Genomic DNA, 12850 nt, shown 5'->3' with positions numbered 1-12850 from the left:
AGTCTCAGCCCATACTGAGAATAATTCTTATAACGACATGGGTGTCATCAGATTTTGCTATTAAAAAGAGGTATGTGTTCTTAAAACTACAGTAAAGAGAAATCATCATTGAACTAGATTCTATCAGAATACGAAATTCATTGAAATCGAAGTGCTTTGTGAATGCCAGGTCTATTTTGCTGGACTTGCATTTCAGAAGAACACCAGGCAAGTAAAGTTTTTTGAAGGGGAAAGATCTTGGAATGGACCTTTTTAGGGTTTTGGCTATAACTCATCATTTTTATTTTTAAAAAATAAATTGCAGCACATAATAAATGATAATGGAATACACAAAGCAACTGACAGTTTTGCTTGTCAGCATCTTGAGGTGCAGTTTCCCACACACCTCTGCACCTATCTCCTTGAAACTTGGCAGGGGGCTACCATCCTTGCAAGTTTCATTGAAATCAGGCAAGAAATGCCAAAGTTATAGGCAGTTTCATGCTTCCCCATTAAAGCCTATGGGCAAAACATTGAAACAGCATCAAAACAGCAAAACAGGTTGGACGAAACGAAATGGAACAGTGCTTTCAAAACAAAACGAAACTCAAAATGAAACGCTGTTCCGTTGAAATATCTGCAAAGGTTCATGCTATGGGCACTCAGGCAGAGACTTCTGAGGCCTTCTGCTTTAGCTACACTCCTAGGCTAGGAACAGACATTACACATTAACCAGTTTAAGTGATCAGAAACTGGTTTAAACCTGTAGCAGAACAGATGTTCTGTGCACATAAACCAGCTTGAAAATGGCTGAAACTGGTTTGAGATAAACTTGGTTGAATGTAGTATCACACTTACCTGATTTGGGTTAAACCAGTTTATGCAATGTCTGTTTCAGATCCCTTGCTGGTTTAAGCTAAAGCAGACACCCCCAGCATCTCATCATGCTCTCTGGGCTGTGCAGGGCTCTCTGCTCCACAGCAGGGCTGGCCCCCACCTCTGCTCTTCCCTGTGTCCCCCTCCCCCACCCTCACCACTCCCTGCTTAAGCGGAGATACCTTCCTCCTCTCTCTGGGACAGCACAGACTTTAGCCAGCATGCGGTATGCAAGCTAATGTTGTGTAAGACAGACAGGACAGTGTCTACTTAGAGATTTTTGGAGATAATTAACAGCTCAGATGGTAATGTCCCTGCATTCCTTCCTTTGCAAAAAGCTGCTTAAGAAGAGCTTGTAATGAGCAAGGCTTTGTTTTCTGGTGGGGTGCTAAATGCTTATAAGAGCTGATAAATGCTCTGTTATCAAGGGAGAGTGGGGAGGTCCCTAATCAAAGTGTCCTGCTATGCCTGGCCCACCCCCTCAGCTCTGTAGAAGGGAAGGAAGGGCTCCTCTAGTGCCCCCGGCTTCTAGCCTGAGCTGCTGCAGGCATGTGCATGCTTTTCTGGGATGTCTGTCTGGGTTACAAACTGGTTTAACCTAGCCAGGTTAGACTAACCTGCAAAGATTGAATAAATTAAAGCTCAGGCTTTTTAAATGTCTATCCCTAGCCCTACAATTCTGGCCTAGGCCTCTTAAAAATGGACAAGCCTGGCAACAACATGTAACATTGCCTTACGCAGCCCAAAAGGAGTTAACATGTGGCACTCCCCACATTGCTCCTGCTGCTCTGGCAGCAGAGGTCTTGGAGCTCCCCTTCCCTCTTACTAATGAAAATATTTACAAAAAAATTTAGATTGTATATCATGAAAGTGATGTACAAATAAATAATTAGGGACCCCATTTTATCCTGTAGCAAAAGAAGGTTTGAGCAACTTTTTTCTATTTGAAATTAATACCATGATACAACTTCATTATATCAAATATTATCTAATCAGCATGTGGTATTACCATAGTATGAAAGAAACATTATTGTAGAAGTTGGAGATAGAAAGACCAATGTCACAACCACCACCTATTCAATGCAGGAAAACTATAATGTTCTCTTATTATTTGCACTATGCTAGTACTCAAGGGCCCCAATTAAAAATCAGCGACTCCTGGTGCTACGTGTTATACATACATCATGCATACAACCTCAAAGCATTTAAAATCTTAAGTTTAAACCAAACACTACAGCAAACAGATGTGGTCAGTATAAGACACCAAAGGACCCAATTTAGATTAAATAAATACCAGTCCAAGCCCAACTGCCTAACAATCATCAAATATTTTTAAGCCTCAGTGGGTTTTGAAGACACGTGGAGAGGACAGTATGATTTTTTATAGTAAGCTCTGCCCGTGCATGAGGGCCAGCACTGAGGAAAGTATGGTGGAGCTTTTTATTTGATTTATATGCCACGCTTTCCAAGAAAGGCTTAGGGCAGCTTACAATAAGAGAAGAGAATAATTTAGAAACAGAAGCATGACAAGAGAACAAAACAACTTGAAAGGGAAGTAGAGTATAGAGATAAAACGGAGATTCCCTAAACACCTCATCTAAGCTTTGTTTGATAAGTGCTTGCCCCAGTAGGAAGTTGTTACAGAGCTTCTGAAAGATGCCCAGGCTCAGGGTCTGGCATGCCTCAAGAGAGGGGGAGTTCCAGAGCTGAGGAGTAACTGCCTAGTCCAGCCTACCATGTTTCTGCCAAGCGGACTTGGCGTATTGATGGGACTTTCAGGAGATTTCAGCTACTAATTGAAACAAATAAGCTACTATCATATTGTGGTATAGGAAAAGCAGGACCCCTTTTTCAAGGACCCATTGTCTTCCCAGGAAATATAAACAGAAGAAACATGAGTTCCACATGACTCTACAGCACCAACCATGGGGTCCTGACAAGGCTGAAGCCTTGAGGTGCTACTCATTGTAGGTGGTCTCTATATTAACAAAAATCATTCCTCCATATCCTCTCCCCTATGTTCAGCAGATGGTACACAATGTACCCCGGAGATAGAGAGGTGCCCGTACATTTATGATGCATGAGTCAGGATCTGAAAGGCACACACCCAAAAGAATGGTTTTTTTGTGTGGTGAAATGAGCAGGTAGGGAGAAGTATACATCTGCTTGTGTATGCATTTTACAGAAAGAGCGTCTGTGTTAAAAAGACTTCTTGTGGCACTAAGTCTAAGAACCTCACTTCTAACAAATCAGGTAGACTACAGTTAGATGGGTAGCATATAGGTGGCACTGCCGTGCTGTTTGTACCTTAGTTCTTCTTGGCTGTTGTTCTCTGCCATTTAGTAAGTCTGTTATAGAAGGCAAAACAAAAATGTTTAAGGGATTCTTTATGTTGTTCATTACTGTGGCTGCCTTTTCTGAGTTGGTAGCCAGGATTCAGACACTGTTGTTCTTCTGAAGATGTTGTTTTGATGGATGGGACTCTGGGGACTCTATGCAGGACAGGAAGATGACTGACTAGCTGAGATGATGCCAATGTGTTCCTCTGACTCAGATTTGGTAGATGAAAAAAAGCAATTTGAAGTGCCTGTGGGACTAGAAACCCATAAAAGGATACACATCTAACACTGTCTTTCACAATTTTCCTTTTCCCATTAATGTTGGATATCTCTGAGGTATGGGAGATGGCATTTATCCAAGCGATGGAGCACAAAGGAAAAAATGTAAAAAACTACAAATACTATAAGAGGTCATATTAGCAGCTGCTGCTTCAACTAGCTGTAGCATAAGCATATTTTTCAGTGCAGCAGTTATCATTATTGGAATGTGCTGAAATGAAATTGGTTCCAATTTGTTTAGCTACTAAAAAGCTCTTGAACACAAACATACAGATGTTTCTGCCTTGCTAACCTAAAATGTGAGGAACTTCAGTTCAGTGTTTCAGAAATAAAAAGAACTGATTAAACCAGAACCAGTGTCAGGTCATTAAGAAACTGTCGACAAAAATTAGGAACACTAGAAACAGTCATTTTCAAGAAGTGCCTTGAGAAGCTGTATAGTCTAACAGGTAAAGCATGAATCTTGAATCTCAGGAGACTTGGGTTCTGTTCTTAGCTCTACTAGCAGTACCCAGTTTTTAAAAGTAGAGCAACTTGCTTTATCACTTTTCCTTTTCCCTTTCACTCTTTGTCTTTGGGGAAATGAGTACCTGTTGTGGGCTTATAGTGCATATAGTGAAATGAGACCTGAAATACAGCCATGACCTTGAGCTACTACCATAATAAAGCTAATAGTAATGTAAACTAATTACTCAGGAGTTGCACCAGACTTGGCAAGAATGTCCTGGGCTCAAAATTCTAGGTGCATGCCATATCTTTTGTTTTGCTTTATGTGCAGAACCCCCAAGTAAGGTCAACTATTGCTATCCCCATGTGCTAGTTGTCTTTTCACAGAATTACAGTCGCTCTCTGTGCCAAACACGTTACAAAAACTAAATAGGCTATGCAGATAGGGGGGAGAGAAGAAGGGAGGATTATTATCCATTTTATAGATGGGGATTTGAGGTACAGAATACACTGAGATATGATCAACCTTTCCACTGATTCTAAGGGCTTAGATCAGGCTTTATGTTTATGATGTACCTGTGGCAAGGCCAGAGATGGATGCTCCTGAACATGCCCTGTCCACCTGCTCCTGCTCGCACTCACCAAATTCAGAAATACAGCAATGAAGATGCTTCTATGATATCTCTGCAACCTCTGCACATGGAGTGGATATATCCTAGGTGACTATTATATAAGACAGCTGTCCTATAAATAAGAATGAATGATGATAATCTTGCTTAGCTACCTATCATGTATCTAGGCATTTACTCTAGCTGCATCATTATGCCACTGAAATACCAGACATGGAATTCCACACAGCAGGGTTTCTCAGGGTCTTCACCTGTCAGTTCTTTCTAACCATAATGACTGAAGAAGCTTAAGTCTCTCTGGGTTCACTTTTCCATTATGTAATATTCTGGTACTCTACAATAATTCTTACTTTGTTTCCTATCCCAGTACTTGTTTCCATTGGGATGTTAATTATTGCCAGAATTTCAGTTGCTTTAGGGTTTTGTTCCATCATTATCTGCTGTCTGCATTATATGTCTATGATCTTCTTTCTGAATCACTGTACAGTCAGTCATTCAAGCCCCAGCATTAATTCCTAAGATGTTCTGGCAGGCAAGAAAGCTAAAAAGTTCATTTACTCAAAGTCTAGCCTCCCTGGCCCAGAAATGAAAACAGAAGGTATCCTGAAGATTCCAGTCCCACACAGTGAATTCCCAATTAAGTAGGTATACCAGTTTACAAACCCATATACACCAGAAATGTGGGTGTATCAGACCCAAGAACTGATGTCTGATGTAATGTGCATTCAAAGAAAAGCACCCTTATTTCTTTGACCTACAAGCCTCAGGTATATCTTGGTGTTCCAGGTTTTTTTCCTTCTATAAACTTTAAGGATGGCCTTATACACATGCAACCAGATCTTCTAAGTAAGACCTGATGCTAGGCTCCAACAGCTACTTTATAATTACTCTGAGTTCCATATATTCCATGAGCGACATGAAAACAAGGTACAATCTTGACTGTTCATGAACTCTGAAAATAGAAAGAAACCTCACCTAGGCAAGATCTTATATTTTAGGAAGTTCAGATCTGGTTCCTAATTTATTGGAACTTCTCAGCTGATGGTTCCCTCTAGTTGGTTGAACTAGAAGGATAAATTATAGCACCCCTGGAAAAGGTGGATCCAGGTTTCTCTTTAAAAGTAAAGTGGTGAAACTTCTCCAAGTCTCAAGAATGCAACCTCTTACCTTCAGATAAATTTAATCTCCTGAGAATTATTTATGGAAATATACAGAAAGAACACAGTGGATGCATCTACACGTGCCATTAAGGCAACATGATAAACTCCGTGCAGTTTGCACCAGAGTCAACTGCTCCTGGACACAGAATCTACATGTGCTCAGAGGACTGCAGCAATTTAAACTGGGGAAGAGTATCCCCGGGCTTGAAGAGGACCTGGGTGCCAGCCCCAGGCTCCAGGCGGTGACAGTGGGCAGTGGAGAGACTGCTGGGGCATGAGAGTGCTAAAGTGTGGAGTTAGATGACAGGCAGCCCCCACACTTTAGTACTCTCATGCCCAGCCAGCCTCTGTCACCATCTATACTTGCATTTTAGTGGAGTTAAGTACTCTGCCATATGATAGTTTTGTTGGGGGCAGTACTATCTTATGGCAGAGTTCATGGATTTACTGCAACCTAATACCAGTGCACATGTAGATGGTGCAGCTTTACTGCAGAGCTAATTAGTCAACTCCATAGTAAAGCGCATGTGTAGATACACCCAGTGGATACATCTACACGTGCAGTTAATCGAAACAAATAAACTCTGGAGTTTATTGAGGCCAGAAGCAAAAAACTCCAAAGCATATTGCTACAAAGTTTCTCATGCTCAGCACATGGAGCCCAGTCAGAGCTGTGCAATAAATGTCTCATGTAGATGTGCCCAGTAGGTGTGTCTACATGTGTATTTACACTGGCTTAAATTTACTGTGTAGTAAATTACTGAGTACTAAGCAGGAATAGGCCAGTGTCTACATGTGCAGGCAACCTGGGACTAAATTTAGTCCCAGGTCAGATCAGCCTGCTATGTGCCCCTGCAGTCACCAGGGGGAGATCCAGCTTCTGGCCACATGGCTGCCAGCACTTGACACTAACTTTAGTCCCAAACTGAAGCCAGGAAAGGTGGCTAGCCAGGAGCCCTAAGGCTCAGGCCACCCCCCTGGTGATGAGGTAGACCCAGCAGGGAGGGCCCCTAGTTTACTGCACAGTAATGTGTCTACACATGCATTGTTGCACAGTAAGTAATCAGGCATAAGTCACCATATTTACTGTGCAGTACAGGCATGCACATGTACACATGCACCCATACTGTGCAATAATTTGGGTTATTGTGAAGTAAATATGCACATGTAAACAAACCTGATTTGTGATACCTTTTTCAGCAGTAACTACATTCGGAGACGTACTGAGTTACCATAACTAATTCCTAAGCACGCAATACAAACAAAATATAAACTGAACTGCTACTCAAAATACTTATCACTTTCAGTTCTTTATAATATATTCATAAGGATTCTTCTGATTGTCCATTTCCTTAGGCAAAAGACATACAATACAGCACCAAAGTAGTCCATTTATTTCCAGCTGTTAGAGAAACAGTAAATAAGAATTCATGTCGCCACCCCATTTGGATGCTAAAAAAGTTTGTTCTTTGTTTTCCTATCAGAGATAGTCACTGTAAATCCCTAATTTTTTTTTTTTTACCTAAATGACTGGATTTCAGTAGAAGGATGAAATATAGATTATATATTTGAATTTCTCCCATTTCTAATGTCTATCATAACCAAAGAAAATTTAATAATACTGATTTTTCCAGTTTGCTAGTTGACCGAATAAAAAAGTCAGTTTGACACAATACAAAAATATTCTTTGTTTTCTTGTAAAATTGAAACAAACAATCAAAACCAAATTGTTTTAGATGGAACAAAAGACTTTGTTAATTCCAAGATGAAATGTTTCACTGTAGGGTGTTTTTATTATTTTATAATATTAAAAATAATAAACTTAGACTCGACATGTCATTTCTGGTTTTTCAGATACAACTATTTGGTGAATTTGGTATACATTTAAAATAGTTTCAGTCATTTTTTTCTGGTAAATTAGAAGTATTTGGGAAGAAAAAAATCCCAGAAAATTCTGACAGCACCATTTCCTGTATCTGCACTCTGTGTGTGTGTGTGTGTGTGTGTGCGCGCGCACACTGCTTACTGAGTCCACCACTTCTTTCTTACATATTTTGTTGGATTATTGCCAATACAGTCTTGTAGACTGGCATCCCATTAAGTGTTGAGTCATGTTCCTGAGGACCTTGCAACTCTGCTTAAGGAAATAACCTGCTTAACTCTCTTCAGCAGATGGTAAATCATATAGTTTCCTAGATTTTGAAGACTCAGAAAGATCATTCTGATTGTCTAGCCTTGTGGTACTCAATCTCTGACCCTCAGGGCCATGTCATCTGGCTTGCTGGCCTCCCTGCAGGTCCATAAATGTGGCAGCAGGGCACTGTTGGCAATTAATGCTGCCACTACTCCATCACCACCACACTTCCAAAACATATGGCCATATGACATTGTCCATGCACTGAATTGGGCTGGCTCATGCAGAGCCAGTACCAGGGAGACAGGCCCAATCCAGTGTGTGTTTGGGCCAGTGCCAGGATGGTAAGAATGCCAGGATCAGGCACGCACAGGGCTAGTTCTCAGACAAGGGCTGGGGCCAAATCTGGCATGCATAGGCCAAGGCAGATCTGGTGTATATAGGGTTGGAGTCAGCACTAAATCTAGCATGTGCAGAGCTGGGGCTGGGACCTGATCTGGCAAAGCAGGGCTGGAGTAAGTTTCTATTTGCACACAGCCGAGGAAAAGGGACTGATCTGGTGTATGCAGGACTGGAGCCAGGGCTAGGAACATGCGCTGAATCATACCTACAGTCGTACCCCACAGTAGATCACCCCCCCACCCAGTGGTCTTTACATCAAACCCACAAGTTATTTGAGTACTAAAACAGCTTGTGAGGAAACTGTACTGTGTTATACGGAAATCCCTCTCCCCCTAAAAGAAACATCTAGCTCCTTCTTGTTCAGTGCTGGCCCTCTCCTTTTCCACCAAAGACAACAAAGGTTATACATGGGTAAAATGACAAGCTAGTCTCTACTGCTGCTGCCTGGGACTACAAAGGACTGTGGCATGTAAAATAACTGTTTATACAAAGGAGATCATCAGTTCTTTGCATCTCAATCTATCCGTACTTCTCTTTCCATGAATAATGAATTTATTCATCTCCTTTTCACATCCAACCAAAGCTTAAATTTAATCGACTGTTGGGCTGATGTATGAGCATTGCTGCTATCCAGTGTAAAGGTAAAAAGATTTAAGGGCCCTATGGATATCATGAGGAGAAAACATATGAACAAGCAAACTTAAATCCCTAAATACTATAGTAGGATTGAAAGGATTTGTTGAATTTTGATTATAATATTCACAAAGAGCAAAGCAATCAGGACTGGATTCACCTGAAAACTCCAAGAAAGTTACGTGCCAAAAAATAATACTGTAGATTTAAAAAAAAGAAAAAACACTATATTTTACAATAAAAGAGCACAATCCAGAGTTTCCACTTAACGCATTGAAGGGATAGTAGAAGTCAAGATTGATCTCAGAGCCCCTCTATATGTGCAGGCAAAGGCACACTGAGATCTAATATGCAATCTATACAAAAAAGCTCCTGCCATGTCACATGTGCACAGCAGGAAGCATGACTGTAGGATCACACATTATATCCCACTGCAACTTATTCCTGGTGCATGGCGATCCTGATCGCAGAATGGGGAGCAAGTTCCCATGGCTGGGAACCCCCTCCCCATTTCAGGAAGCACCAGCTGAGTACCAGTCCTGGGAAGCATGCTACCAGAAGCCACCCTGCAGCTGCTGGGTGCTACCAGGATCCAGAGTAGGCAGCTGCTTGGACTGAGAGTCATGTCAGCTGTGGGACTCCAAGCCCTGCCTGGGCATAGCGCACACCTGTGGCTGGGAGGCACTAGTCAAATCACCTTGAACCATGTTGCCAGTACACAACAACTCTAGCAGGTCCAAAGAATCATATTACTTCTCCAGTTCAGCAACACGTAAATGCAGATAATTAGTATCAGGGCCCCTTGGATTTAAATATGGATCTTCCTGCAAGCAGACAGCTAACAAGGATTATTTGGATAAGGAAGGGTGCAAGCAAAGGTATGAAATAACAACAGAGACAGAAAACTTTTCATGGGTCTGACTGAACTGAAGACAAGAGGACCTAATGAATTTCATCCCAAGGTACTGAAGGAAGTTGCAGGGACCTTGAAACCCTTGGCAATGATGTTCATGAAGTTGTGGGATAGTCCAGATACCCAAGGGCTGGAAAAGGGTGAGTGTAATGCCTCTCTTTAAAAATGCAAAAGGAGGACCCAGGAAACCAAGAAGGGACTGTTTAGCTTTACCTCAATACTCAGGAAATTACTGGAGCATATCATAAGGAATGCCATTTGCAAGTATCTGGAGGAGGAAATGCTGATCACAAGTTCTCCAAATGGATTTACTAAGAACAAATCTTGTCAAACTTGATTTCAATCTTTGACAAACTACTTGGTTGGATGAAGGAAATGCTATAAATATAGTGTATCTGGAATTTAGCAAGGAGTGACAAAGTTCCACGTGGCTTTCTCATAAATTAATTGGAGAACTGTGAGCTGGACAAAACAGCTGTATGGTTTATAGATAACTGATTCAATAGCCACAAGTAAAGGGTGATTATAAATGTATCCATGTCAGTATGTCAGGAGGTTTTGAGTGCAGTCCCACAGGGGTCAGTCCTGAGCCCGGTTATGTTCACTATGTTTATTAATTATTTGGGTGCTGGAACTGAGACCTTCTTGAGCAAGTTTTCAGAAACTGGGAAAGATTGCAAACATGTTGGAGGATGTGAGCACAATTCAGAAAGATCTAGACAGACTAGAAAGTTGGGCTGGAAGTAACAGGAAGAAGTTCAGTGCTGACAAATGCAAGGTACTACACCTCAGAATAAATAATAACGAATACAAATACAAAATGACTGACAGATGGGTGGATGGCAGCATTACAAAAAAGAACCTGGGAGTCAGTAGTTTACAGACTTAAAAAGACTTAAGTGGGTTGCAGCCACTCAAAAGGTGAATATAGTTCTGGGATGCATCAACAGAAGCACTAGTGCAGGACACAGGAGGTGATAGTGCCTCTCTACTCAGCACTGGTTAGGCCTTACCTACAGTAATGTGTGCAGTTTTGGGATCCATATTCTAAAAGGATGTGAAAAAGTTAGAGAAGGTCCAGAGCCAGGCAACCAAAATGATAAAGAGATTGAAAGGCAAATCATATGAGGAGAGGCTGAAGGAACTATGTAAGTTCAGATGGCAGAAAAGGTGCTTAAGAGAGGACCTGACAGCAGTCTTTAAATATATGAAGAGCTGCCATAAACAAGAGGGAAAACACCTTTTCTCTCTCACTGCAGAGAAAAGCACGTGGATCAATGGCTTGAAGTTGCAGCACAGTAAGTATAGACTGAATATCAGGAAAAAAAACTCCTTCAACGTTCGAACAGTGAGGCAGTGGAATAGACTCTTCCAGGAGTTTCCAAAAGGAGGTCAGACTATCACTAGTCAGGGATGATCTAGGCGTTCCTATGCCCAGGTTCTACTGTGAGTATTTTCCATTATTTTAGGTTTTACTTGTTGCCACATTGGGCCAGGAGGGAATTGCTCCTTCTTCCCCTCCGCACCATCTTCTACTATGTCAGGGGTTTGTGGGGGGAGGTGGGGAGTGTTAAGCCTATCTCAGATGCATTGGGTTTTGGTTGCAGCCAAGGCTGGGGATTTTGACTGACATGTGGTGCCTGGCTAGAGGGTCTTCCCCTATGCTCAGGGTCAGACTGATCACCATATTTGGGGTCAGGAAGGAATTTTACCTCATGATCAGATTGGCATGGACTGTATGGGGGGTTTGCCTTCCTCTCTAGTGGGAGCCATAATCTCTTTCTGGGTTCTCGCAAGCATATATTAACAATGTTTGCAACAGTAGGACATTGGTTGCTGTAGTCCCTCTACTTTGCTTTTCGCAGGCTAGGTTGTTGTGTTATGTTAGAGTTGACTGTACTCTTGCTTTAGAAGTTAGACAATGGATTTGAATACAATGGTTTGGATAGGAGTGATCCTGTCTAAGGCATGGGGTTGGACGAGACCTATGAGAGGTACCTTCCAGCTTTACTTCTCTGAGTCTATGATTCAAGGCCCAGCCTAAGCTCCAAAAGCACCCAGCAGCAGTCCAGACACCAGCCTCAGCTCATCCTGGATGCTGTCATGACATTCCCAGTGGGAGACCAGATGTTCTGAGTGAATCAATAAGAGACACAAGGCCCTGATGGGAAGACTAGAAAATAATCCTATTTCCTGTAAATACAACAGCACTGTCAAGTGAGCCTTGGATGCTCTGGACCTTGAATAACTGCTGCCTTGATCACAATCTTGATTTGATCCTTGACTTGATGCCTGGGCAACTAGATGGATACCTGCCTTCTGGTCCCAGTGTCCCAGACCATGCTTATTTCTAGTTTTCTGTCCCCTGGGATCTGATTCTTAAGTTTCTGTATTTAAAGGGAAAAACAGCTGGCACTGTGGCTTAGCTGGTTAAAGCCCCTGTCTAGTAAACAGGTGATCCTGGGTTCAAATCCCAGCAGTGCCTTCTTGGCTAGCAAACAGGATAAGCAGTTGCTGGGGACAAAAGGAAAAGACAAGACCTTGCTCTGATAAGTGATTTGGCTGTCAGGAAGAGCTTCTTTATGGTTAGGGTTGCCAGAATCTGGAACCGGCATCCTACAAACTACCATAAACAAAGAACCTCCCAGAAACATGGACCACGGGGGTTACGTTCATAAGACCAGAATCATTGCAAATATACCAAAGAAGCTGTAATGTACCATATGCTCTAAGGAGAATGCTTGTGATATCCCCAACCAGTATGAAATCTGCCTTTTTACAACAAAGACACTCCAGCAAAGAAATAGACTCTATGTATCTTTGCAAGAGCCACTGAAATACCCCCCAGAAACCTGTTCCAATACAATTAGAGCCGCCCCACCCATTACCACATACCCCTGGGGGTCACCTACACTCTACACTTGAACTAATATGAAGACTAACAATAATTCAATAAAGACAATATTCTTTAATTCAATAAAGACAATATTGAATATTCAATTCTTTAATTCAAGAAAGACAATATTCTTTCCCTACTCATCATAAGAAGCACAGTCCGT

At 41.8% G+C, this 12850-nt stretch overlaps 1 non-coding gene across 1 annotated transcript; it reads left to right on the top strand.

Annotated features, from left to right (window-relative positions):
• Positions 1-12202: 12202 nt before the first annotated feature.
• Positions 12203-12276, top strand: TRNAT-AGU (transfer RNA threonine (anticodon AGU)). Its single transcript has one exon. It is a non-coding gene; the product is annotated as a tRNA-Thr (tRNA).
• The last annotated feature ends 574 nt before the right edge of the window (positions 12277-12850 follow it).

This window comes from Crocodylus siamensis, chromosome 3 (assembly GCF_052110815.1).
Source record: "Crocodylus siamensis isolate JL-2025a chromosome 3, ASM5211081v1, whole genome shotgun sequence".
In the NCBI taxonomy this organism is placed as follows: domain Eukaryota; kingdom Metazoa; phylum Chordata; order Crocodylia; family Crocodylidae; genus Crocodylus; species Crocodylus siamensis.
The sequence above is the reverse complement of the archived record's forward strand: the minus strand, read 5'-3'. Positions and strand labels throughout refer to the sequence as shown.